Source organism: Cherax quadricarinatus, chromosome 52, assembly GCF_038502225.1.
Source record: "Cherax quadricarinatus isolate ZL_2023a chromosome 52, ASM3850222v1, whole genome shotgun sequence".
Classification (NCBI taxonomy): Eukaryota; Metazoa; Arthropoda; class Malacostraca; order Decapoda; family Parastacidae; genus Cherax; species Cherax quadricarinatus.
This window is the reverse complement of record NC_091343.1, coordinates 18,595,918-18,608,556: the sequence shown is the minus strand read 5'-3', so window position 1 is coordinate 18,608,556 and position 12,639 is coordinate 18,595,918. Positions and strand designations below refer to the sequence as shown.

The window sequence follows — 12,639 nt, the reverse complement described above, 5'->3', positions numbered from 1 at the left end:
CTTCGATCTGTGTAGAACTTTATCAAGATGGTGAGTTGATAAAGTCCTGCAGAGAGCGAAACATCTCGATCCAAATTTAGTGTGCAACGTGAGTCTTGTATCCCTTACTGTCTGCAATGTTTCATTACAACGAAGTTGCATGTGCATATATTTGTGCAGACATGTTACAGCTGTGGACTTTTCAGCGAAATACGTAACGCCACAGCTACATAACTACTCCTGTAACCACAAATTGGGAAACACCAATAGGGAACCACAAATAGGTAATCTCTCTCTCACACACATGCGCTACAGATAAGAAATCTCGTATTATCTTATCTGTGGCACTGATAGTTACCTGACGGTGTGACAGAGATAGGCTCGATCACCTGGTCGCTTACTACATTGGTGATTAGTAATTAGGTAGTGTAAACGTGGTGTTTAGGCGGCCGTAGGCCTAGGAAAGATATTGTGAATTATGTTGATGCCAGGAACGTTCACAACGATACGTTAATTGTGAAAGATGTTGATTGTGGCAAAAATTCATGAGTAACATAGTGCTTGTTTGGGAGGATTGAGTGCTTGTTTGGGAGGATTGAGTGCTTGTTTGGGAGGATTGAGTGCTTGTTTGGGAGGATTGAGTGCTTGTTTGGGAGGATTGAGTGCTTGTTTGGGAGGATTGAGTGCTTGTTTGGGAGGATTGAGTGCTTGTTTGGGAGGATTGAGTGCTTGTTTGGGAGGATTGAGTGCTTGTTTGGGAGGCTTGAGTGCTTGTATGGAAGGATTGAGTGCTTGTTTGGGAGGATTGAGTGCTTGTTTGGGAGGATTGAGTGCTTGTTTGGAAGGATTGAGTGCGTGCGAGTCTTACGCGTGCATGTGAGGGGTCGTATGCGTGTGTGGGAGGGTCTTGTACACACGCTTAGTACGCTGTGACCTCCACCCAAACATGACCACAAATTTCCTGCTATGTTATACTGTTCTTCCTCTGCCCCTTGGTCACCCTGTGTGCGTGTGTTAGTTACCATTTTGTCCTAGGCACATGTGTGTGTGTGTGTGTGTGTATGTCTGTCTGTCTGTACTCACCTAGCTGCATCTACCAGGGTCGAGTCTTTACTCCCATCGCCGTCTCTCAAATACGCACGAGTGGCGTTACTGATTTTCGGTTTCTTCGATTCTGTCGTACCTATTATTAAAGCCGAGTATGAGGTTTTCCTCATACTTGGATCCCTCCTATCAAAGCCTCGTTCATCCTGACATATCAAGTCCTCAGAGTATTTTACACGTCATGCTCATGTGCCCACCCTGGTCCTCTTGTCTTTCAGTACGAGTCGTTCATTTTAGCTCCTGGATTAGTTTCGTAGCCGATGTCTGGATGTCATCTGCTTTCTTAACAAGTTTGTCCAGGTGATGGTTGGGAGGTGGCGCTGCGTACTCTAGGCCGGGTCTAACATATTGTTGTATCAACGTCCGTTAATACTTACTATACATCTTACCAGAAGATATCAGAAACAGCCGGAACAACAACGGAAGAAGTCTTCAAGAGTAAAGTGGAGATGTTCCTCCGTCAAGTGCTGGATCAACCAGACTATGATGGATATGCGGAAAATGGTATAAAATACCGAGAGGTTGAGGATTAAGACATGTGCAACAGTTGGGTATCTTTATTGTTGAAAAGTTTCGCCTACGCTGTAGGTTTCTTCAGTCAAATACATTGGGAACATGTGTAGTAGTGATATAGTGTTTGAGGTGGTCAGTCCCTCAGCGCCATGGAGCTGAACTTTTCTTCAGACTGAGGGACTGACCACCTCAAATACTATTTCTATAAGGTTGATGGACTGATTACATTATCTTCATTTCACTGCTACACCTGCCTCTGTATCTGACTGAAGACGTCTACTGTGTAGGCGAAACGTTTCAACAATAGATACCCAACTGTTGCACATGTGTCTAAATCTACGATGGATATGTGGGTCAGTGGGGCACCAACAGCAACAGCCTGGTTGACCAGGCAAGCTGATGCGTGGATCTTGTGATGTGGTTACTTTATCTCTACCTGTGATTTGATTTACCTCTGACTGATTTCCAGGGTTTTTCCTTCCCTTGCACCCCGGTCTGCGGCCAGGCGTTTCTGGTAACTGCCTGTCCAACCAGATTGTTGGTGTTGGCGGCCAGCTGGTCCACAACAACCTGGTTTCAAGCAGTGTGAAACGTCGCAGGGTGGGCGTAACATAGGTAAATAAAAGCCTTGCTATGTTTCTTTCACTACCACTTGTTGACCCGGACTACCTGATACCTGCTCGCACGTGTGTGTGTGTGTGCGCGCGCGCGCTTACGTGCGTGTACTCACCTATATGTGCTTGTAGGGTTCGATTCACAGCTCCTGGCTGTGCCTCTTCGCTCGTCGCTACTACTTCCATTGTCTCCCGGCTTCAAGAACCTTATCGTGTGCGCGCATGCATGTGCGTGTATGCGTATGCGTGTACGTGTGTGTGCATGTGTGCGTGTGCACGTGTGTAGTAGCGTAGGAAGGGTCGTGGGGGGTGAGCGCGTGCGCTCTCAGCACTGGTTCCTCGCCGCTGAGAATCGATTCCCGAGTCGAAATATTTTTTTTCGATTACGACCTACCATTATTATTTATCTAGCATTTTTATTTCTAATGGCCGATGGTGTGGGTATTGAATTTATTTTTTTGTGTGCGTGGGAGAAGGATGGAGGTAATGAGATGGAGGGAGGGAGGGATATGTCGTACACTGGCAGTGTTGGGGAGTTGTAATCGCGTGTTAGGTCGCGGCCGCATCAGCCAGCAGTTCGCGCACTGGTCTGGTGCGCTCCGCGTGTGGTGCTCCAGCCTCATACATCACCATCTCTCGTGTTGTGGTGACCTGTGTTGTGTAGTGGTGGTGGTAGTGATGTAGTGGTGGCGTTGACTTGTGTGTGTGTGTGTGTGTGTGTGTGTGTGTGTGTGTGTGTGTGTGTGTGTGTGTGTGTGTGTGTGTGTGATGTGTCTGTGTAGGGAGGGTTGGTGATGTAGGGTGATGGTGACCTTTGTGTTATGCTCTTGGTGATTCGTTTTCATCTCCCTTGAGGTGGTGATGCTGTGTGGTGACCTCCGTGTGATGGTCATCTGTGTAGTGGTGGTGATCCATGATGATGGACATGTATAATGATGGTGATCTGTAATGATGGTGACCCGTGTAGTGATGACCATTAATGGTGACCCGTGTAATGATGACCTGTAATGGTGGCCTGCGTAGTAATGACCTGTAATGGTGGCCAGTGTAGTGGTTACCTGTAATGGTGACCTGTATAATAATGGTGACCTGTGTAGTAATGGTAGTCTACCGTAATAAAGTCGCTGGGAACAGAGCCAAAATTTATTTGCATTAAGCCATTAAACAGAGAACTGAAAATGATTTAGATGTGTTTTTCGAACTGCAACATGAAATTCCATATGAAATGCCCCATGAAATGAGAAGGAACTTTGCACTGATGGAACATTCTCTGCTGGCGGAAGAGCGGCCGGGAATTCGTCACGACCAAAAAGACAGTTCTGTTTTATATAAAAGCTTTACGAATGATGATGGTGGGAGGTCCAGAGGTAACGTGGATGGTTGTTTTGCTACGTTACTCCACGAATAATGATGGGAGGTCCAGAGGTAACGTGGATGGTTGTTTTGCTACGTTACTCCACGAATAATGATGGGAGGTCCAGAGGTAACGTGGATGGTTGTTTTGCTACGTTACTCCACGAATAATGATGGGAGGTCCAGAGGTAACGTGGATGGTTGTTTTGCTACGTTACTCCACGAATAATGATGGGAGGTCCAGAGGTAACGTGGATGGTTGTTTTGCTACGTTACTCCACGAATAATGATGGGAGGTCCAGAGGTAACGTGGATGGTTGTTTTGCTATGTTACTCCACGAATAATGATAAGAGGTCCGGAGGTAACGTGGATGGTTGTTTTGCTACGTTACTCCCACGAACGCTGATCCTGGTTGGTTGTTCATTGTTGGTGCTGTGGCACATGCAAGATAGACTCAGCGAGGCTGTTACGTGTTAAACAGTGGTAAAAAGTTATGATTGGTGGTGAGGGCTGTGTTTAATGCAGGTGTACACAGCATATCAAACAACAGTAGACAATGGGACGAAAACTACGCTCAACGAAATCGTTATAACACGATTACAGATAAACCACAGAACAGATATGGATCGAACCCATGGCAGGCGAGTCTTAAAATTCGCAGGACAATGTGTTAACTAATGGATCATGCCAGCATGGACCAGTAGCCTGCTAGTTTAGGACATGCTTGCCATGGGTTCGAGCTTCCACTCGTTCTGTGATAAACTTGTTTGTGGATAGCATTAAGGCAGTGTAAACAATATCTATGGGTTACTATGATAAACAGTATATATATATTAATTACCGAGTCAGAGGAAATAATGTTAGTCTTAGATTTGGAAAAAAAAATAAACAGAAATACAGTACAATGCAATCCTTTATTGACTAGTTTTCCATCGCGTCGACGTTTCATACCTTTTATCTCCATAGTCTTGGATTTATTAAAAACTAATTAATATCTTAGTGGGTCTACTGACTGCCTCTCATCATCTCATGGCAAACTAATATATAGTTATACAAATTCTAATATAGTTTAGGTAAACTATTGTAGGTAACGTCTGGTAAGGTACACTGGGCTACTTGCTGTGTTTGGGTGTAACATAAGAACATAACATACTCAAAATTTGCTTGAATGTTTACTTGTATGGGAGGTGTGATCCCACTCGGTGTTGACACAATACAGTGTTACTTCAGATACTTATGGTGATCTCGGCTTTGTATTTACCGGGTGGGGTTAGAGACCACGGCGAGGGAGTGGTAGAACTCCAGGCCAGTGTGTAAGCCACTGAGCCAGCTGGCTACAATAAGATTCATCCAAATAGACAAACGAAACTAAATGGTTGTAACTATGACCATAATTTTTAAAGGGGTGGACCGGTAAGCCAGCGGAAGGCCTCGGTCAGATGACCAAGAGCTCCAACGGCGGGTCATCATCTGACTAAGACCCGCATCAGGAAACACTTGTCCTGTTTCCTGACAAACCCTACCTAACCCTAACTAGAGAAACAAGATTTGCTACGTTGATGGGCTGATAAACGTATACCTGTGAATGTCTTATCAACCGATAGGTTGATAAGACACATGTACAACAGTTAGTTATCTTTATTCCGAAACGTTTCATCTACACAGTTGGCTTCTTCAGTCGAATACAGAAAAGTTAGCAGAAGCAGTAAAGATGTGAAGACAATGTAATTACTCCATCAGCCTTGAAGACTTAGTTTTGAGGTGATCAGTCCCTCAGCCTGGAGAAGAGTTGTTCCTTAGTCTGGAACAATGTTCCAGACGATTACATCGTCTTTACACCTCTAATGTTCTGCTAACTCTTCTGTACTCGACTGAAGAAGCCTACTGTGTAGGCGAAACGTTTCGGAGTAAAGATACCTAACTGTTATCAACCTGTGAACTTGTAACATATTTGCAGTTATATTTGATTTTGCAATGTTTAAAGTATTTCTCTGAGTCTAGAGTTGTCTGTGTTAGTTTACCTCTCTAAGTCTTCGCCGTTCTTAAAGTGTCTCATAACATATTTACATCTTAGCCAATTTGCATACTACTGGACGCTCATATAAACGTGCCATGTTAGTCTGTGTATTACTATCATGGCACTGTCTCCATCCATGCGTATTTTACACGCTCCGGCGCATTAATATCCTTCAGTAAAGTGACTTGAAACTGCACGATATTTTCTAGAGCAGCTCTCACTAACGACGTCAGAGTAAGCACGAATTTCTCGCATTAAAACTCAAGATAAACATTTGCTCTGCACACACACTCTTCACCATAGTTGTCAGAACCATTTTCCCCAGTGAAATCAAATCGCTAGTTATTATTAATGACACACAGTACCGACAGTTTGATGACTGATACACATGTGTAACACTTGAGTGTCTGTGTTGCAGGGTAGGTGTTTCGTAACCCAAGTGTTGTACGTGTGTCTTCGCAAACAGTGTGTTTATCACAGAGTTCCTTTCATTACTGGAGGCTGTTTGAGAGATTTCTTGCATCCCTGTTTGAGACAGTTCTTGCATCCCTGACTGAGACAGTTCTTGCATCCCTGTTTGAGACAGTTCTTGCATCCCTGTTTGAGACAGTTCTTGCATCCCTGACTGAGACAGTTCTTGCATCCCTGTTTGAGACAGTTCTTGCATCCCTGTTTGAGACAGTTCTTGCACCCCTGACTGACACAGTTCTTGCATCCCTGTTTAAGAGAGTTCTTGCATCCCTGTTTGAGACAGTTCTTGCATCCCTGTTTGAGACAGTTCTTGCATCCCTGTTTGAGACAGTTCTTGCATCCCTGTTTGAAACAGTTCTTGCACCCCTGACTGAGACAGTTCTTGCACCCCTGACTGAGACAGTTCTTGCACCCCTGACTGAGACAGTTCTTGCACCCTTGACTGAGACGGTTCTTGCATCCCTGACTGAGACAGTTCTTGCATCCCTGACTGAGACAGTTCTTGCATCCCTGACTGAGACGGTTCTTGCACCCCTGACTGAGACGGTTCTTGCATCCCTGACTAAGACAGTTCTTGCATCCCTGACTGAGACAGTTCTTGCATCCCTGACTAAGACAGTTCTTGCATCCCTGACTGACACGGTTCTTGCATCCCTGTTTGAGACAGTTCTTGCACCCCTGACTGAGACAGTTCTTGCGCCCCTGACTGAGACAGTTCTTGCATCCCTGACTGAGACAGTTCTTGCATCCCTGACTAAGACAGTTCTTGCATATCTGAGACAGTTCTTGCACCCCTGACTGAGACATTTCTTGCACCCCTGACTGAGACAGTTTTTGCATCCCTGATTAATACAGTTCTAGATTCCCTGGCTGATACAGTTCTTGCTTCCCTGACTCTCTCTTACACGTAGTAACATAAATCATATTTCTGGAGGATTGACTGGTGACCGTGTCTAAACAGGGATGTTGATAGTGGTAGTTGTTGGGTGATGATGGTAGGTAGTGGTGTTGGTGGTAGGTTGTAAGTGATGATGGTAGGTAGTGGTGGTGGTGGTAGGTTGTGAGTGATGGTGATAGTCAGTGGGGTGGTAGTGGCAGGTGAAAATGACAAGTGGTGATGGTGAAAATGACGGTTGTGGTGACAGGAAGAGTCAGGGGTGTACCAAAACATCGGTATCGGCTAATGTTGATGGTATCGGCGTCGACCTAAAATTGAGTATCGGTATCGGCAACAATTTGGTATCGTCCCATCACCAGCAATAATAATAGTCGTGGTGATAGGTGGGCTTGATAGTATTGTCTGCTGATAATGGTAAGAATAACTTAATAAAGCTCTACATAGATCTCTATTAAAGCTTATTGAGCACCCTGGGCCTAACCAATTAAATCCCACCACAGATAAAGAGCTTTCAAACAGGTGCCAGGAGCTTCACACTCTGAAAAGCCTAAGAATCTGTTGATCAGCAACTTAGCAAGGGCACATAAACATCAAAAACCTTCGAGGCCCAGGAACTAGTGCTCAACCCTGTCAAACGCTTTCCATTTGCTTCTGGACGCGTCTAGGGACAACAAAGGCCTGTACACCTTCATCGGGGCCAGGAGCGGCGGAACGACCCATGCAGTCAGAATTAGGCAAACACAAATGGAATGGAAAGCGAGTGGAGGACAATTTTAAACATTTACAGGGAAATCAGATACTGAAGAAGGGAGACTAGCTGATGGTCACGCATGCTCTCTCTCTCTCTCTCTCTCTCTCTCTCTCTCTCTCTCTCTCTCTCTCTCTCTCTCTCTCTCTCTCTCAGGTTCTTGTAAGGAATTGGCACCTGCCTCCGCTTCCTGAGATTAAACTTAATTACCTCCCATTCTCCAGGCGATGTCTGACCCTTACGGGACTAGCGCTTCCTGATGAATTCAACATAAATAATAAGACTGATAATTAGGAGGAAAAGGTGTTCATATGGATTATAAACACGAGTTGGCTGGCAGTACACCAGTACCAGTACACCAGTATACCAGTACACCAGTACCAGTACACCAGTACACCAGTACCAGTACACCAGTACCAGTACACCAGTACCAGGACACCAGTACACCAGTACCAGTACACCAGTACCAGTATACCAGTACACAAGTACCAGTACACCAGTATACCAGTACACCAGTACCAGTATACCAGTACACCAGTATACCAGTACACAAGTACCAGTATACCAGTACACAAGTACCAGTATACCAGTACACAAGTACCAGTATACCAGTACACAAGTACCAGTATACTAGTACACAAGTACCAGTACACCAGTACCAGTACACCAGTACCAGTACACAAGTACCAGTATACCAGTACACAAGTACCAGTATACCAGTATACTAGTACACAAGTACCAGTACACCAGTACCAGTACACAAGTACCAGTATACCAGTACACAAGTACCAGTATACCAGTACACAAGTACCAGTATACCAGTACACAAGTACCAGTATACCAGTACACAAGTACCAGTACACCAGTACCAATATACCAGTACACAAGTACCAGTATACCAGTACACAAGTACCAGTATACTAGTACACAAGTACCAGTACACCAGTACCAGTATACCAGTACACAAGTACCAGTATACCAGTACACAATACCAGTACACAAGTACCAGTATACCAGTACACAAGTACCAGTATACCAGTACACAAGTACCAGTATACCAGTACACAAGTACCAGTACACAAGTACCAGTATACCAGTACACAAGTACCAGTATACCAGTACACAAGTACCAGTATACCAGTACACAAGTGCCAGTATACCAGTACACAAGTGCCAGTATACCAGTACACAAGTACCAGTATACCAGTACACAAGTACCAGTATACCAGTACACAAGTACCAGTATACCAGTACACAAGTACCAGTATACCAGTACACAAGTACCAGTATACCAGTACACAAGTACCAGTATACCAATACACAAGTGCCAGTATACCAGTACACAAGTACCAGTATAACGGTACACAAGTACCAGTACACAAGTACCAGTACACAAGTACCAGTACACAAGTGCCAGTATACTAGTACACAAGTGCCAGTATACTAGTACACAAGTGCCAGTATACTAGTACACAAGTGCCAGTATACCAATACACAAGTGCCAGTATACCAGTACACAAGTGCCAGTATACCAGTACACAAGTACCAGTATACCAGTACACAAGTACCAGTATACCAGTACACAAGTGCCAGTATACCAGTACACAAGTGCCAGTATACCAGCACACAAGTGCCAGTATACCAGTACACAAGTACCAGTATACCAGTACACAAGTACCAGTATACCAGTACACAAGTGCCAGTATACCAGTACACAAGTACCAGTATACCAGTACACAAGTGCCAGTATACCAGTACACAAGTGCCAGTATACCAGTACACAAGTGCCAGTATACCAGTACACAAGTGCCAGTATAACAGTACACAAGTACCAGTATACCAGTACACAAGTACCAGTATACCAGTACACAAATACCAGAAGACCAGTACACAAGTACCAGTATACCAGTACACAAGTACCAGTATACCAGTACACAAGTACCAGTATACCAGTACACGACTATAAGGCGAGTTGAAGGTGGTATTCCGTATCTTGCTGAGTGTGATAGCGACTCCAGACCCACCAGTACTGTATTTAGGATACCATTGGTGTTATTAGGATATCCGTGAGGGTATTATCTTCGGATAACGATGAGGGCATTACCTTAGGAGACCCGTGAGGGTATTAGGATAATGGTGAGGGTATTATCTTAGGATAATGGTGAGGGTATTATCTTAGGATATTCGTAAGGTTATTAGGATAACCGTGGGGTTCTCATCGTAGAACTCTAATTGGCGATCTTGTGTTTATCATTGTATAATCTAGGTAAAGTAAGCCAGTGGAGACGATTGTCCTCTTTCCTGACAAAACCTCACCTTCACCCGTGAGGGTTTAGCTCCTGCAAATTTATTTGGGTTAACCTGGCTCTTTTTGGGTTTATGATCAGTATTAATCTGGGAAAGGTGGGGAAGGGGGGACGGGGGTAGATGATGAAGGAAAGGGGGGAGTAAGTAAAGGAAGGAAGGAGTAAGGGATTAAGGTAAGGGATTAGATATAGAGCAGAGGGGGATTTGTTGTCGAGGCGGATGTTGTGGTAAGAACCAGTGAGGGATTGTTGTTTCATAAGTGGTGGTGATGGGTTGTTAGTGGTGGAGATGGTGTGTGATGGTAGTGGTGTCTGGTGGTAGTGGTGGTGATGGCACTGGTGTGTAGTTGTAGTAGTGGTGTGTGGTGATGGTAGTGATGTGTGGTAGTAGTGATGATGGTAGTAGTAATGTGTGATGGTGTTACGTTTACATAACGTGTCAGCAAGGGACCGTTCATATACCTCCAGATGTGGGTTACTACACACTAAAAGTTTAACTGATCACAAGTTACTTTATCACGCCTTTATGTTGGCAGTTAGTAATTCTGGTGACAGTGGTGGTGTGGATGTTGTGGTATTAAGTGATGCAGTGTGGTGACACACAGGTGGTGTGGTATTGTATGTGATGCAGTGTGGTGACACACAGGTGGTGTAGTATTGTAAGTGATGCAGTGTGGTGACACACAGGTGGTGTGGTATTGTAAGTGATGCAGTGTGGTGACACACAGGTGGTGTAGTATTGTAAGTGATGCAGTGTGGTGATACACAGGTGGTGTGGTATTGTAAGTGATGCAGTGTGGTGACACACAGGTGGTGTAGTATTGTAAGTGATGCAGTGTGGTGATACACAGGTGGTGTGGTATTGTAAGTGATGCAGTGTGGTGACACACAGGTGGTGTAGTATTGTAAGTGATGCAGTGTGGTGACACACTGGTGGTGTAGTATTGTAAGTGATGCAGTGTGGTGACACACAGGTGGTGTAGTATTGTAAGTGATGCAGTGTGGTGACACACAGGTGGTGTGGTATTGTAAGTGATGCAGTGTGGTGACACACAGGTGGTGTGGTATTGTAAGTGATGCAGTGTGGTGACACACAGGTGGTGTAGTATTGTAAGTGATGCAGTGTGGTGATACACTGGTGGTGTGGTATTGTAAGTGATGCAGTGTGGTGACACACAGGTGGTGTAGTATTGTAAGTGATGCAGTGTTGTGACACACAGGTGGTGTGGTATTGTAAGTGATGCAGTGTGGTGACACACAGGTGGTGTAGTATTGTAAGTGATGCAGTGTGGTGATACACTGGTGGTGTGGTATTGTAAGTGATGCAGTGTGGTGACACACAGGTGGTGTAGTATTGTAAGTGATGCAGTGTGGTGACACACAGGTGGTGTGGTATTGTAAGTGATGCAGTGTGGTGACACACAGGTGGTGTGGTATTGTAAGTGATGCAGTGTGGTGACACACAGGTGGTGTGGTATTGTAAGTGATGCAGTGTGGTGACACACAGGTGGTGTGGTATTGTAAGTGATGCAGTGTGGTGACACACAGGTGGTGTGGTATTGTAAGTGATGCAGTGTGGTGACACACAGGTGGTGTGGTATTGTAAGTGATGCAGTGTGGTGACACACAGGTGGTGTGGTATTGTAAGTGATGCAGTGTGGTGACACACAGGTAATGTGGTATTGTATGTGATGCAGTGTGGTGACACACAGGTGGTGTGGTATTGTAAGTGATGCAGTGTGGTGACACAGGTGGTGTGGTATTGTAAGTGATGCAGTGTGGTGACACACAGGTGGTGTGGTATTGTAAGTGATGCAGTGTGGTGACACACAGGTGGTGTGGTATTGTAAGTGATGCAGTGTGGTGACACACAGGTGGTGTAGTATTGTAAGTGATGCAGTGTGGTGACACACAGGTGGTGTGGTATTGTAAGTGATGCAGTGTGGTGACACACAGGTGGTGTGGTATTGTAAGTGATGCAGTGTGGTGACACACAGGTGGTGTGGTATTGTTAGGTAAGACACATATGCAACAGTTAGGTATCTTTATTTCGAAACGTTTCGCCTACACAGTAGGCTTCTTCAGTCGAGTACAGAAAGGTTGATAGAAGCAGAAGATACGTGAAGACGATGTAATCAGTCCATCACCCTTAAAGTTTTGAGGTGGTCAGTCCCTCAGTCTGGAGAAGAGCATTGTTCCGTTGTCTGAAACAATATGAAGTTGAAGTGACAGAATGGGGCCTTTATATAGTGCCAGGAGGTGAGACGTAGGTTGCTTTGGGAGGGCAGGTCCTTCTCAAACCCAGCCGTTCTCACTAGTAGAGGTTGTCGAAGTGGTCTGTACCAAGATACCCTTGTGTTGCAGTGTCTGACAGAATGAACATTAAAATGGTATGAAATACCGACAGATTGTTAGGTAAGACACATATGCAACAGTTAGGTATCTTTATTTCGAAACGTTTCGCCTACACAGTAGGCTTCTTCAGTCGAGTACAGAAAGGTTGATAGAAGCAGAAGATACTTGAAGACGATGTAATCAGTCCATCACCCTTAAAGTTTTGAGGTGGTCAGTCCCTCAGTCTGACTGACCACCTCAAAACTTTAAGGGTGATGGACTGATTACATCGTCTTCAAGT

General features: G+C 44.8%; 1 protein-coding gene across 15 annotated transcripts in view; it reads left to right on the top strand.

Moving 5' to 3' along the window:
• dlg1 (discs large 1) overlaps nucleotides 1–12,639 on the top strand; it is a 1,301,051-nt gene that overhangs the window by 899,359 nt on the left and 389,053 nt on the right. The window contains exon 1 of one of the 15 annotated variants that reach the window (XM_070096107.1): nucleotides 2,764–2,848. The exons of the other annotated variants lie outside the window; for them this stretch is intronic. The gene's annotated coding sequence lies outside the window, so the exon portion shown is untranslated. Of the gene's footprint in view, nucleotides 1–2,763; nucleotides 2,849–12,639 lie in introns of those variants that run through there. 15 annotated transcript variants of the gene reach the window in all.